Source organism: Bos mutus, chromosome 11 (assembly GCF_027580195.1).
Source record: "Bos mutus isolate GX-2022 chromosome 11, NWIPB_WYAK_1.1, whole genome shotgun sequence".
NCBI classification, from domain to species: domain Eukaryota; kingdom Metazoa; phylum Chordata; class Mammalia; order Artiodactyla; family Bovidae; genus Bos; species Bos mutus.
The window spans coordinates 21,510,018-21,521,196 of NC_091627.1; positions in this window are offsets into that span (position 1 = coordinate 21,510,018).

Sequence of the window (11,179 nt, forward strand, 5' to 3'; positions counted from 1 at the left end):
GCAGATCACCTGGGCAAGGGCTGGCTTTGTTTAATGCCCCACATAGAGGTGTCCAGTAAGGAGTGGTACTGAATATTTTAAACAATAATACAACCTACCACAGAGGAAATGCCTGCCATCTATAAAGGCTTGAGCATGAGTTAAGATGGGGGGTCAGTGAGAAATGATATGAACGCAGAAAACAGATAATGGGGATTTTAGGTTACTAAGAAGCTTGTCCTTAACCCTATGAAAAATCATACAATTGATAGGTTTTCACCTGAGGGGAGAAGGAAATAGCATAGTCAGATTTTCAGTTTAAACACAGCATCCTGTCTATGTTGTGGGAAATGGTTTGTAGGCAACACACTGATGGCAGGAGCAGAGGAAGAGAATGCTCTTGAAGAGTTGATGGAAAGATGAGCTCAGGCAATGAGATGGGGATGGAGAGGAAAGAGAGAGATGAGAGGCTTTGGCTGTACCTTATCTGGACTCGATCCACTCATAGGATGTGCTTTGTCCATGAAATGATACATGAATACTAGTAAAATGTCTGTTTTATTTGCAAAGTGCAACAGAGGAGCTGCATAAATACTTGCTGTCAGGCTCTGTGTGGTTTCTGAGATCTGTGAGAGATTTTGACGGCTTCATGGAGGCTCCTGCAGGTGCAGCTTTGATGAGAGATGAGAACCACGGCCAGATGTGCTCAGCGCACAGGACCCACTGAAAGAGGGCCCACTTGTTTGTGTAGCACATCACAACTCACTGACTGGAGTTGTGCCAGATGTAGAGGCTTTGCAGGGAGATAGACCTGAAATCCGGGCTTCCCTGTGGCTCAGACAGTCAAGAATACGCCTGAAATGCAGGAGACCTGGGCTCAATCTCTGGATCAGGAAGATCCCCTGGAGGAGGGCATGGCAACTCATTCCAGTATTTTTGCTTGGACAATCCCACGGACAGAGGAGCCTGGCGGGCTACAGTCCAGAGGGTCACAAAGAGTCAGACACGACTGAAATGACTTAGCACACATGCAGAACTAAAGTTCAGGCCCCATATGGCTACTCACAAGCCAGTGGAACATTTTCAATTTACATCATTTCCATGAACTGGTTTTCTCATCTGTATGGGAGGGAGGAGATGGGTTGGAAAATAAAGAATAAAGAAAAGGATATTAGTCAGAGTTCACCAGAGAAATAGACCAAAAGCAGAGAGAGAGACAGATTTACTTTGAGGAAATGGCTTATGCTACTGTGGAGACTTGGCAAGTCCAAAATCTAATGGAGTGGGACTATAGGCTGGAGATTTGGAAGAGCTGGAATTCAATTTCAAAGGCCATTTGTTGGCAGGATTTTTTTCTTGTTCAGTGGGATCAGACCTTTGGTCTATTCAAGCCATCAACTGATTGGCTGAGGCCCACCTAATTATGGGGAGAGAGCAATCTGCCTTACTCCAATTAAATGTTACTCATCCAGAAAAAGAACACTTCATAGAAACATCCAGAATAACATGTGACCAAGTATCTGAGCCAATGTGACATATAAAAATAACTTTCTAGAAGGAAAAGGAGAAAAAAAGAGGGAAAAGAAAAGTTTTAAAGCATAATGTTCTCTGTTAAAAGTCCAGGACCTTGTAGTCACTCATCAAATTATAATTTATTTTAGTATTGTTATTATTATATTATTTTTACTGTCCATCCTTCTTTCACAGACAAAGAGACTGAGATTTTGAGATGTGAAATCCCCCTCCCAGATATATGCAGGTTCTTTCTTTCCTCTGTTGAAGTCATTCAATCAATCACTGGATGTTCTTGATCATTTTTCCATCTGTGGCTCATTCTGAGAAGGGCACAATACTTAGGTTTTGTGTCTAACTGACTTGATTTCCCATTCAGCAGGCACCAATCAGAACGGTCAACTGAGAGGACAATTGAATTCATTTGTAAATAACAGAAACAAAAACTGACCTAATTTACATTGTTGAGTCAGGCTCCAGGGCGCCCAGCTCTGCTTAAAGGGAGCTAAGTTTGCCAATGGGCTTTGTTTCACGTGGACATCATCTATTCATTTACTGATTCAACAGGACATTATGCACATATACTGTAATGTTATATGCCTAACACAGGGCTTAACTTTGAAGGAACCCAGAAAAGTGGAGAACATTAATGAGGGTTGAGTTCTTACATTCACCTCATTATATTCACATGTATGACCTCATTTTATCCTCGTTTTATTTTAAGCTGGGCTCAACTTTGGGAGATATGAGTCTTCCTGGTTTTGTTTATTTGTCTTCACTGATGAGTAGGTTGTAAAAGGGCAGGCTGCTGCCCTCCTGTCTCATGATTACACGAATGGAAAGTGGAAACATTGGCATAAGTGTTCAATTGCTGCCCTGGACGAGCAGTGAGGGGTGGGAGATGCAGGCGGGTCAGGGGACCAAGCACCCAAGAAAGTGGTGAGAAGAGGGCAGTGCAGAATTGTATAGATCCATAAAGCCAGATTCACAAGAACCAGCCCCTTTGGAGGGCCAGAGAGGTCCAGGAACTAGCCTGATTCATCCTGCACGTGAGTAGCAAAGGCAGAGCAGAGCAACCGCAGACACCGATAGGATGCACTTCCTCTGGCTAATGCCCTAACATCCCTCCAGCCAAAGGCAGCTGTACCCTGCCCTGTATCTGTACCCTGAAGACAGAGGAACAGACCTCTGGCTGAAGAGTAAGCTCTGAGTCGGAAAAGAAAAAGGCCTTGAGTCCCAGCCCTGCTGTGGGCTCTTAGGTAAGCAACTTGCCCATCCTCTAGAGCAAGGCTAAGCATGCTGGCTTTGCAAAACTTGCCCGAGGAAATGATGGCATGACTATAGACAATAAATCGCTCAGCGCAGTGCCCAGGACATCCTAGGTCTGGTACCTCCTCACCTCAATCACGGATGGTATTCTTAGGGAGTTCTGGAAATGAAATTTCTGCTTTATGAAGAATTCAGCTATTATTACCTCTCTCTCTGAAGAAAGCCATCATCTTTGATCTGAGGCTGACAAAGAGGCCACAATGAGAAGGACTAATCACAGAACACATGCAGTGAGTGCCCCTCTTTAGCCCACACACTGTTGTTGGAGCCATGATGTGACAAGCAGCGTGGCCCCAAACCTAGGGTACCTGTTGGCAATGGTTGCCCATAGCAACAGCCAGCTGGAGGAGGGGAGCTGTGAGGATGGAAGTCACTTATTGTGTCCGTGTTTGGTTTTCTTCATAAATTCTTTTGTTCTTTATATGTATACAAGTGAAGAAAGGTGTAGTTGAAAGTGGGGGAAGTCACATGGGGAGCAGTGGTGGGGGGGTATTTCCTGTTTGTGCTAATTGTAATGAATAACTTCTAAAAAACAAAAACGTCCAGCTGGAAACTGCTCATGCCATTTATTTGCGAATATGGGTGTAAGGAGTGAAGAGCCTTGTTTCGTTTCACCCCAAGTCAGGCTATTCCTTTCCAGAGGATAGTTCTGGGATTCTCTGAGCCTTCAGGAAGGTGGACTTGGAGAGAAGCAAAGCTGAAACAAGGAAGATGGAAGAAGCTCGTTCCCAGTCCTGTGCTGTGCTTAGCCGCTCAGTCCTGTCAGACTCTTTGGACTCCATGGACCGTAGCCCTCCAGGCTCCTCTTTCCCAGCCCAGTAACAATTAAATTATAAGTGTTCATTGGCCTAATTATTCAACAGGAATGTATTTTAGTATATGGCATGTGGTAAGAATTCATTGTAATTAGAGAAAAATTCTTAGCCACATTTCTAAGCCTATCTTATTGAATAACACATCCCTTTTCTGGGTTTATTATATCCTTGATTACATACTAGAGTCTTCTATGCAGCAGGAGTCATTTGACTGCTATACTTTTTTGTGCCCTACCTTTTATAGCCAGTTTTGTGCAGCTACTCTTTAATTTTGTAGCTGTATAACACATTATTGCATATGATAAAGTTCTACATTTTCACTTGCTTTCCAATTTCTCTCCTGCTCTTGTTAATTTTTTAAGATGAAATTCAGAAACACTTTGCCTTTTAAAAACTCTAGAATTTCAATATAAATTGTAAGTCTATAAATTAACCTGAAAAGATTGATGTTTTTGCATCACTTACTACTATATTATTGCTGCATTGTGGGTCTCGATCACCTGATGCTCTCTTCTCTTTAGTACTCTGAGCAGTATCCATTCCTGGCTGTTGTTATATAGTTGCTAGGTCACGTTCAAGTCTTTATGCCTCCATGGACTATAGCCCCCCAGGCTCCTCTGTCCAAGAATACCAGAGTGGGTTGCCATGCCATGCCCTCCTCCAGGGGATTTTCCCAACTCAGGGATCAAACCTGCATCTCCTGCTTGGTAGGCAGGACTTTACCACTGAGTCACCTGGGCAGTCCATCCATTCCTCTTATCCTTCTTCAAATCAGTGCTCAGTATCTACCCCCATGGCTCTCATTCAGTAAGTGGTCATTACATATGAGACAAGAGAGCTCCAGGAATACGACTTTTCTGGCCATAGTTCTACTAGAGTCCATATGTCTAGAATTGTCTAACCCCATAATCCATGATCATTTTAAAACTGTGCGTATTTTTTTCAGTGTGAGTTGATTGATTTTATTTACCCTGAGGAAAAAGTATGAACATATCAAAGTTTCAAGAAAATTATCCAGAAGCACCTCCCTCTCCCCGCCCCAGAATATCACACATAGCACAGATAACACACGGCACATTGCAGCCATAAAAGCTCTTACTATGGCTGCTTTTTATATTTGTGAGTGGATTAGTTCTGAATCCATAAAAAACTTTTGAATGAAATTTCATAGATACATTATATTTATCTGAACCCAATAGTTCAGAAACTGACATGGGGAATTCTTACTCCAGCACACTAAATTCCAATGATATTTAACAATTTAGATGACCAAGCAAATAGCATTGTGCTAACCAAGACCTACCTGGAAGCCATATCCATTTTCCTGGAGCCTCAGTTTCTTCAATAGGAAATGCTGAGATTGGATCCAAAAATTTTCACTGAAGTATCTCAGGCCAGTTATTTCTCCAGAGCTGTTTCCACACCTATGCGTGTGTGCCTGCCTGCACACTCAGTCGCATCTGACTCTTGGCAGCCCCATGAACTGTAGCCCGCCAGGCTCCTCTGTCCAAACGGTTTTCCAGGGCAAGAATACTGGAGTGGGTTACCATTTCCTCCTCCAGGGGATCTTCTCTGACCCAGGGATCGAACCCACGTGCCCTGCATTGCAGGCAGATTCTTTTATCACTGCACCACTTGGGAAGCCTCCCTCACCTATGAACTGAAGTTAATCTCTAAGGGGACCTTCCAACTCCAGCATTGATGAGATTATATCTAAAGCTCGGGCAGAGCCCTCAGGGGACCTCCCACTTCCTGTCCTGGTGGCAGCTGCGTAGAGATAAACCCAACATCGCAACAATCCACAAAGACATGCCAAATCTTAGGGCCACCCAAACAAAACCCAGAACAATTCGAAGTCACTTCTTAAAGTTTTGAAGACAGTCTCAGACTGACATTGTATTTTCCTTGTTAAAAGAAAAAAGAATACATATGTAAATCACAAAAGCCAAATGGCTTATTATTGTCAAGAAAACAAAGATGGAATGATGCTGAAGCTGAAGCTCTAATAATTTGGGCCACCTGATGCAAGGAACTGACTCATTGGAAAAGACCCTGATGCAGGGAACGATTGAGTGCAGGAGAAGGGGGTAACAGAGGATGAGATGTTTGGATGGCATCACCAACTCAATGGACATGAATCTGAGCAAATTCCGGGAAACGGTGAAGGACAGGGAAGCCTGGTGTGCTGCAATCCATGGGGTCACAAAGAGTCGGACATGACTTAGCAACTAAACAAGTTATCTGAATCCACACGGGTGAAGGAGAGGTACACATGGTGCTACCTCTCTCTCTCTGCCATCCCTTTCTGCTTCAATAGGCACTGAAGTACAAGCAGTACTGCACACACTGAGTGCCTACTGTGTGCAGACCTGGAGATTGTAGAGACAAAGATGAACCATCCCCCGAGCAGTCCTGCCCCCCGAGCAGACTGGCAGTTGAGATGGAACTGAAATTCAAAGTAGATGGTGAGAGAGATTTACACAGTTCAGGGTCATGGGAGGTGCAGGCTCTTTGGGAGCAGAGGTTAGAGTGATTACCTATACCTGGAAATTTTTAAAAGGATACAGGGATTTACCAGAAGGCAGGGGTAGAAGGAAAAGATCATGTCAGGCAGAGTGTATGATATGAGTAAGTGCACAGTAAACTTTCCTGTAAAGAGGCAATTCTGGTTAAGCATGTCAAAAAGGATTTCCATTCTCAGAAAAGGATTGAGTTATCTTTGTAATGATCAAATATCAAGGCAATCATAGTACCTATTAAATGATCACCATCCTTATGTGGATTTGAATTGAATCTTACACTTTATTCAAAACACTTTGGGACATATAGCTTCAGGGGGAGCAAAGAACACAGGCTAGGAATTCTTTCCACCCCTTACCAGCCCCGTGATTATGGTCGAGTTAACCTCTCTGACTCCATTTATTTACTGCTCAGTAGGAATGAGCCAGAGGATGCTTCCCTGGTTGCTCAGCAGTAAAGAATCTGCCTGCAATGCAGGAGACACGGGTTTGATCCCTGGGTCAGGAAGATCCCTTGGAGAAGGAAACAGCAACCCACTCCAGGATTCTTGCCTAGGAAATCCCATGGACAGAGAAGCCTGGTGGGCTACAGTTCATGGGGTCGCAAAGAGTCAGACACGACTGAGCAACTAAACAACAACAAAGGAATGATCCAAAGCATCCATTTAAGGGCTGCTGTCAAGGTCACGGGTGATGTAGAGTCAGAGGACAGTATGTGGCCCACCATGGAGGCAGTCCCACGCCTTCATACAATACACGACACACAGCGTGAGCAGGACAAAGCGCCAATGCCAATTTCAGAGACATATCAGCAGGTTATGGCTAAACGATCTCCATCCAAATGCTGCCTGAGCTCCGCTCCTTACTATAGAACAGTCAATTTCACCGCCTTCTACAGCAGCACTGCTTTCCCAAGGAGATTATTCTTCAATTGATTTCACAGTCCTCTCTGGTATATAACCCTCCTGGCAGTGACAGCAAGCAAGCTCTTATAAAGACATTGGACATTGCCATCAAATGAAACTGTATCATTTGTATCCAAAGGTGAAATAAGCACAGTTTTGAGTAGCGAAAAAAATGGAGCCCCCAGAAGAAAGCTACAGTCAGCTGGAACTATAGCCTTTAATTGTCTGGAAAGGTGAGCAGCATTCTTTAAAATGAAACACTAAATAGTTACTATCATCCATAGGAGCATAGTCCCTCAGGCAAAGTCCCCAAGACAAAGATGTGCGTGTTTATTATTTATGACAGAAAACATCAGAGCTTGTGGTTGACACCTCTTTTCTTCTCTTAGTTTACTCTTGCTGATAGATATCTTAAAAATTGTCATGGTGTTTCCTGGGTGTAGGGGACACTGGAGTGATTGAGTGATACTCACTTAATCGTGTCCAACTCTTAGCGACCCCATGGACTGTAGCCCGCCAGGCTCCTGTCCATGGAATTCTCCAGGCAAGAATACTGGAGTGGGTTGCCAATTACTTCTTCAGGGGAGAGGACACTGGGGTATGCTATTAATATATATATATATACACTGGCCCCAGAGGGAAGAAAGCTTTTCCAGCAGAGACTGGTTCACTCTCCTTAAGGGTTTATGATTTGGACAATAGATTATAACAACAGCAGGTCTGTATGTTTGCAGGGATCAGCACTTTGGACTTTGATGGTGTTGAGTATTGTGTGCGTGAGTTAGTCTCTCAGTCGTGTCTGACTCCCCAACCCAGTGGACTACAGTCCACCAGGCTCCTCTGTTCATGGAATTCTCCAGAATACTAGAGTCAGTTGCCATTTCCTTCTCCAGATGTTGGTTATTATTGATCATATATTTCTTAATTTTTTTGTCTAAACTGAGTTGCTCACGTCTCCTCATTATCTGTACTGTGAGCTCCCAAAGGGTGGGAGCTATGTCTTATTTTATTTTTCAGGATCTTTTTTTTCTTTTTTCCCTTCTTTTAATCTTCTCAGCAAACCAATGGATAGGTGCCGATACTGTCCCCATTTTACAGATGAAGAAATTCAAGCTCTAGAGGCAGTCAGCTAGTAAGTGGAATACACTGCACCAGGTCTCCTTGACTGCCAACCTCTGAATTTTTATTGGTTCTTCTGCTGAGAATATTCTTTTTCTGCACATCTACCCAGTTGCTACTTCTTATCCTCCGGGACACAATTCCAAAGATATTTCTTCAGAAGTGGAGGATGTGGACCTGGACCAACCTGCTAAGGCAAAGCCAAGTTTCCCCTTCCAAGTTATCCACTCACTCAGTCATGTCCGACTCTTTGCGACCCCATGGACTGCAGCACACCATGCTTCCCCATCCTTCACCATCTCCTGGAGCTTGCTCAAATTCCTGTTCATTGAATCGGTGATGCCATCTTGTCCTCTGTCGTCCCCTTCTCCTCCTGCTTTAGTTTCCTGGTCTCATCTGTATGCAGTATCACCTTATTCATTTGGGGATTTATCTCCCATCACAGGAATCAAATCTCTATCTGCAGAAAGACTCCATCTCATTTTTTGCTAACCCAGGTGCCTCGATCAGGTGAGATACACTACGAGGGTCTGATAAATCCTCAAAGATTGACCACCTCTGTTTGCTGCTCCAGGAGATCTCTTTTCTTTTTGCAGCAAGACTTTTGTCTCCTGGGCTTCAAGGATCCATGTGGTATAAAGGGACCTGAAGAGGTTGCAAAGTTAAAGCCTCAGCTTCTTTGACGCAGAGGAAACTGGCTCTGATTTTCTCATCCTCCGAAGATGAAAATTACAACTCTGCTCAAGAACGTGTCCTATTGTCTCACTGCCGTGCCAGGAAATTCTTCTGCAGATCTGACCTAAATTTGTCCAGCTGTGGCTGAAGCTGACTTTGTCCTGGGTGGTCCTCAGTGGGGGCAGCTGATGAAAGAGCTCTTTGTGTCAAGTGACACATCAGCCCCCTCAGACCCTGAGAAGGAGGATGGGCTTAATGCACAGTTACAGCCTAATGGAGTTATCCAGCTCCAGGGAGGCAGCCAGAAGGTTGTCGACGAGGCCCCAGAGGCAATCTGGGGAGAGCTGAACTTGGCTCCAGCTCTCTGCCTATACGCTGGGTGACCTGGGCTAAGTTATTAACCTCCAGGAGATTCCTTTGGTCCTTAGAAACATGCATCTTAACACCTACCTGACAGGTATGTGAGATGACGGAGGGGAGTGGTCGGTTGTTTCTTCATTTATTTAAAAGAGGCTACTAACTCACACCCGGAGAAGGGCATGGCAAACCACTCCAGTAGTCTTGCCTGGAGAATTCCATGGACAGAGGAGCCTGGTGGGCTACAGTCCACGGGGTTGCAAAGAGTCGGACACGACTGAAGCACTAACTCATAAGGGCAATGAGTCCAGAAAAAAAAAAAAACCCTCTCCAAGCTCGCTGAGCAAATTAAAGGTCCTGTTCAGAACATCTCTGTCTTCAAAGTCACGACATTATTTTTGTGATTCTCCCTCACCCCTCATACAGGTTTCAAGCTCCCTTTGGCATTTTCAAAACAATAAGAGGAGAGGGTTTTGTTAAATAGAGGGAGGACTTTAAAGCAAGATCACTGTCAAGCCACTGGCAGCTGCACCCAGGACTGCAGGCTCTGGGGCTACCTGGCTGACACCTGTCGGGCTCCTTCCATCTCCCAACAAACCCAGAGCTCCACTAGCTGAACTTGCCTCAAGTCCTCTCGTCCCCATGGCTCCATGGAAACTGACAGCGTGGGAGCTGATGATGCAAAGGATCCAAATGGGCAAGGCTTCAAATGTGGGCTGTCTTGGCCTCCGTTGTGGGTTTATGCAGTCATTTCAGATCCTTCCAGCAGCTAAGCACCCTCAGCTGTGACTGGCATTGTCACTGTTTCTGTCAAAAATACACACACTTTTCAACATTTCTCCCTACAGGCAACAGACGCAGAATAAATCCTTAGTGCCAGAAGGCACCTTAGCATGTCATACAGATGGGGAATCTGAGGCAGGGAGCGATCGGCTCCTTGATTTTATGACAGGGTGGGGCCAGATCCCAGATCCCTGATGTCCAGCTCTGAATCCTCCCCACAACACTGCACTCAGGCCACTAGATGAATCTGACTCAGCAAATCTCAAAGGACTATTGTACTTCCCTGCTTCCCTTTAGTTTGGAATCACGGAATTCTTGAACCGTTGGATTCTAGCCCTTGGTGTGGCATTTTCCTAAAGGCTTATTTATTACCTGTTGCTAATACCCTGTGTTTTAAGAGTGCGGGCTCTAGGGACCATTGACAGGGTTTGTAATCTGGTCATAACACTTACCTGCTGTGTGTCCTTAGATGAACTACTTCATCTTTTCTGCCCCAATGTCCTCATCTACAAAATAGTGATAATAACCATAATTGCCCTCATAAAGTTGATGTATTAGATGAGTTACTAGACATTCAATGGTTAGAATGCCCAGCTTTAGTAAGCACTGAGTAAATGTTAACTACCGTTTCTATTCTCTAGATAAGGAAACTGAGATGCCCAGAGGCAATGTCAGAAGGTGAATTAATGAAAATGCAGAAATTAGCATCAGGCTTTCCGATTCCGGCTGCCACGCCTTTTCCTCCACACCAAATAAATTGAAAGAATCACAAACCAACTGTCAAGGAGAGAAATGGTTTACACTCTTTTGTGCCCAATTTCGCTGTTGTGCAGCAGGAGAACTAACACCCAGAAAGAAGTACTCCTGGCTGTTCACTCTGAACTTAAGCACTTTCCAGAAGTGGCACCTGAAATTTTGTGTTTTGAATATTCATTTTCACAAAGCCAAATCAAAGCAGATTCATAGAAAGATGTTTGAGAGTCACTGGATTAGAGTATTCCACCCTGGCTTAGAATACTCGGTTGACTAGATTTGTATCTCTAGACTAGAAATATATAAATGGTCTTATTTTTACCTCTTTAATACATATATTTGTTTACAAATTATATACTCCCAACTACTGTACTCAAAATGTCCTGTTCATTATTGAACTGAAACAAAAAAAGAGTAAAAATGTCAAAAAGGA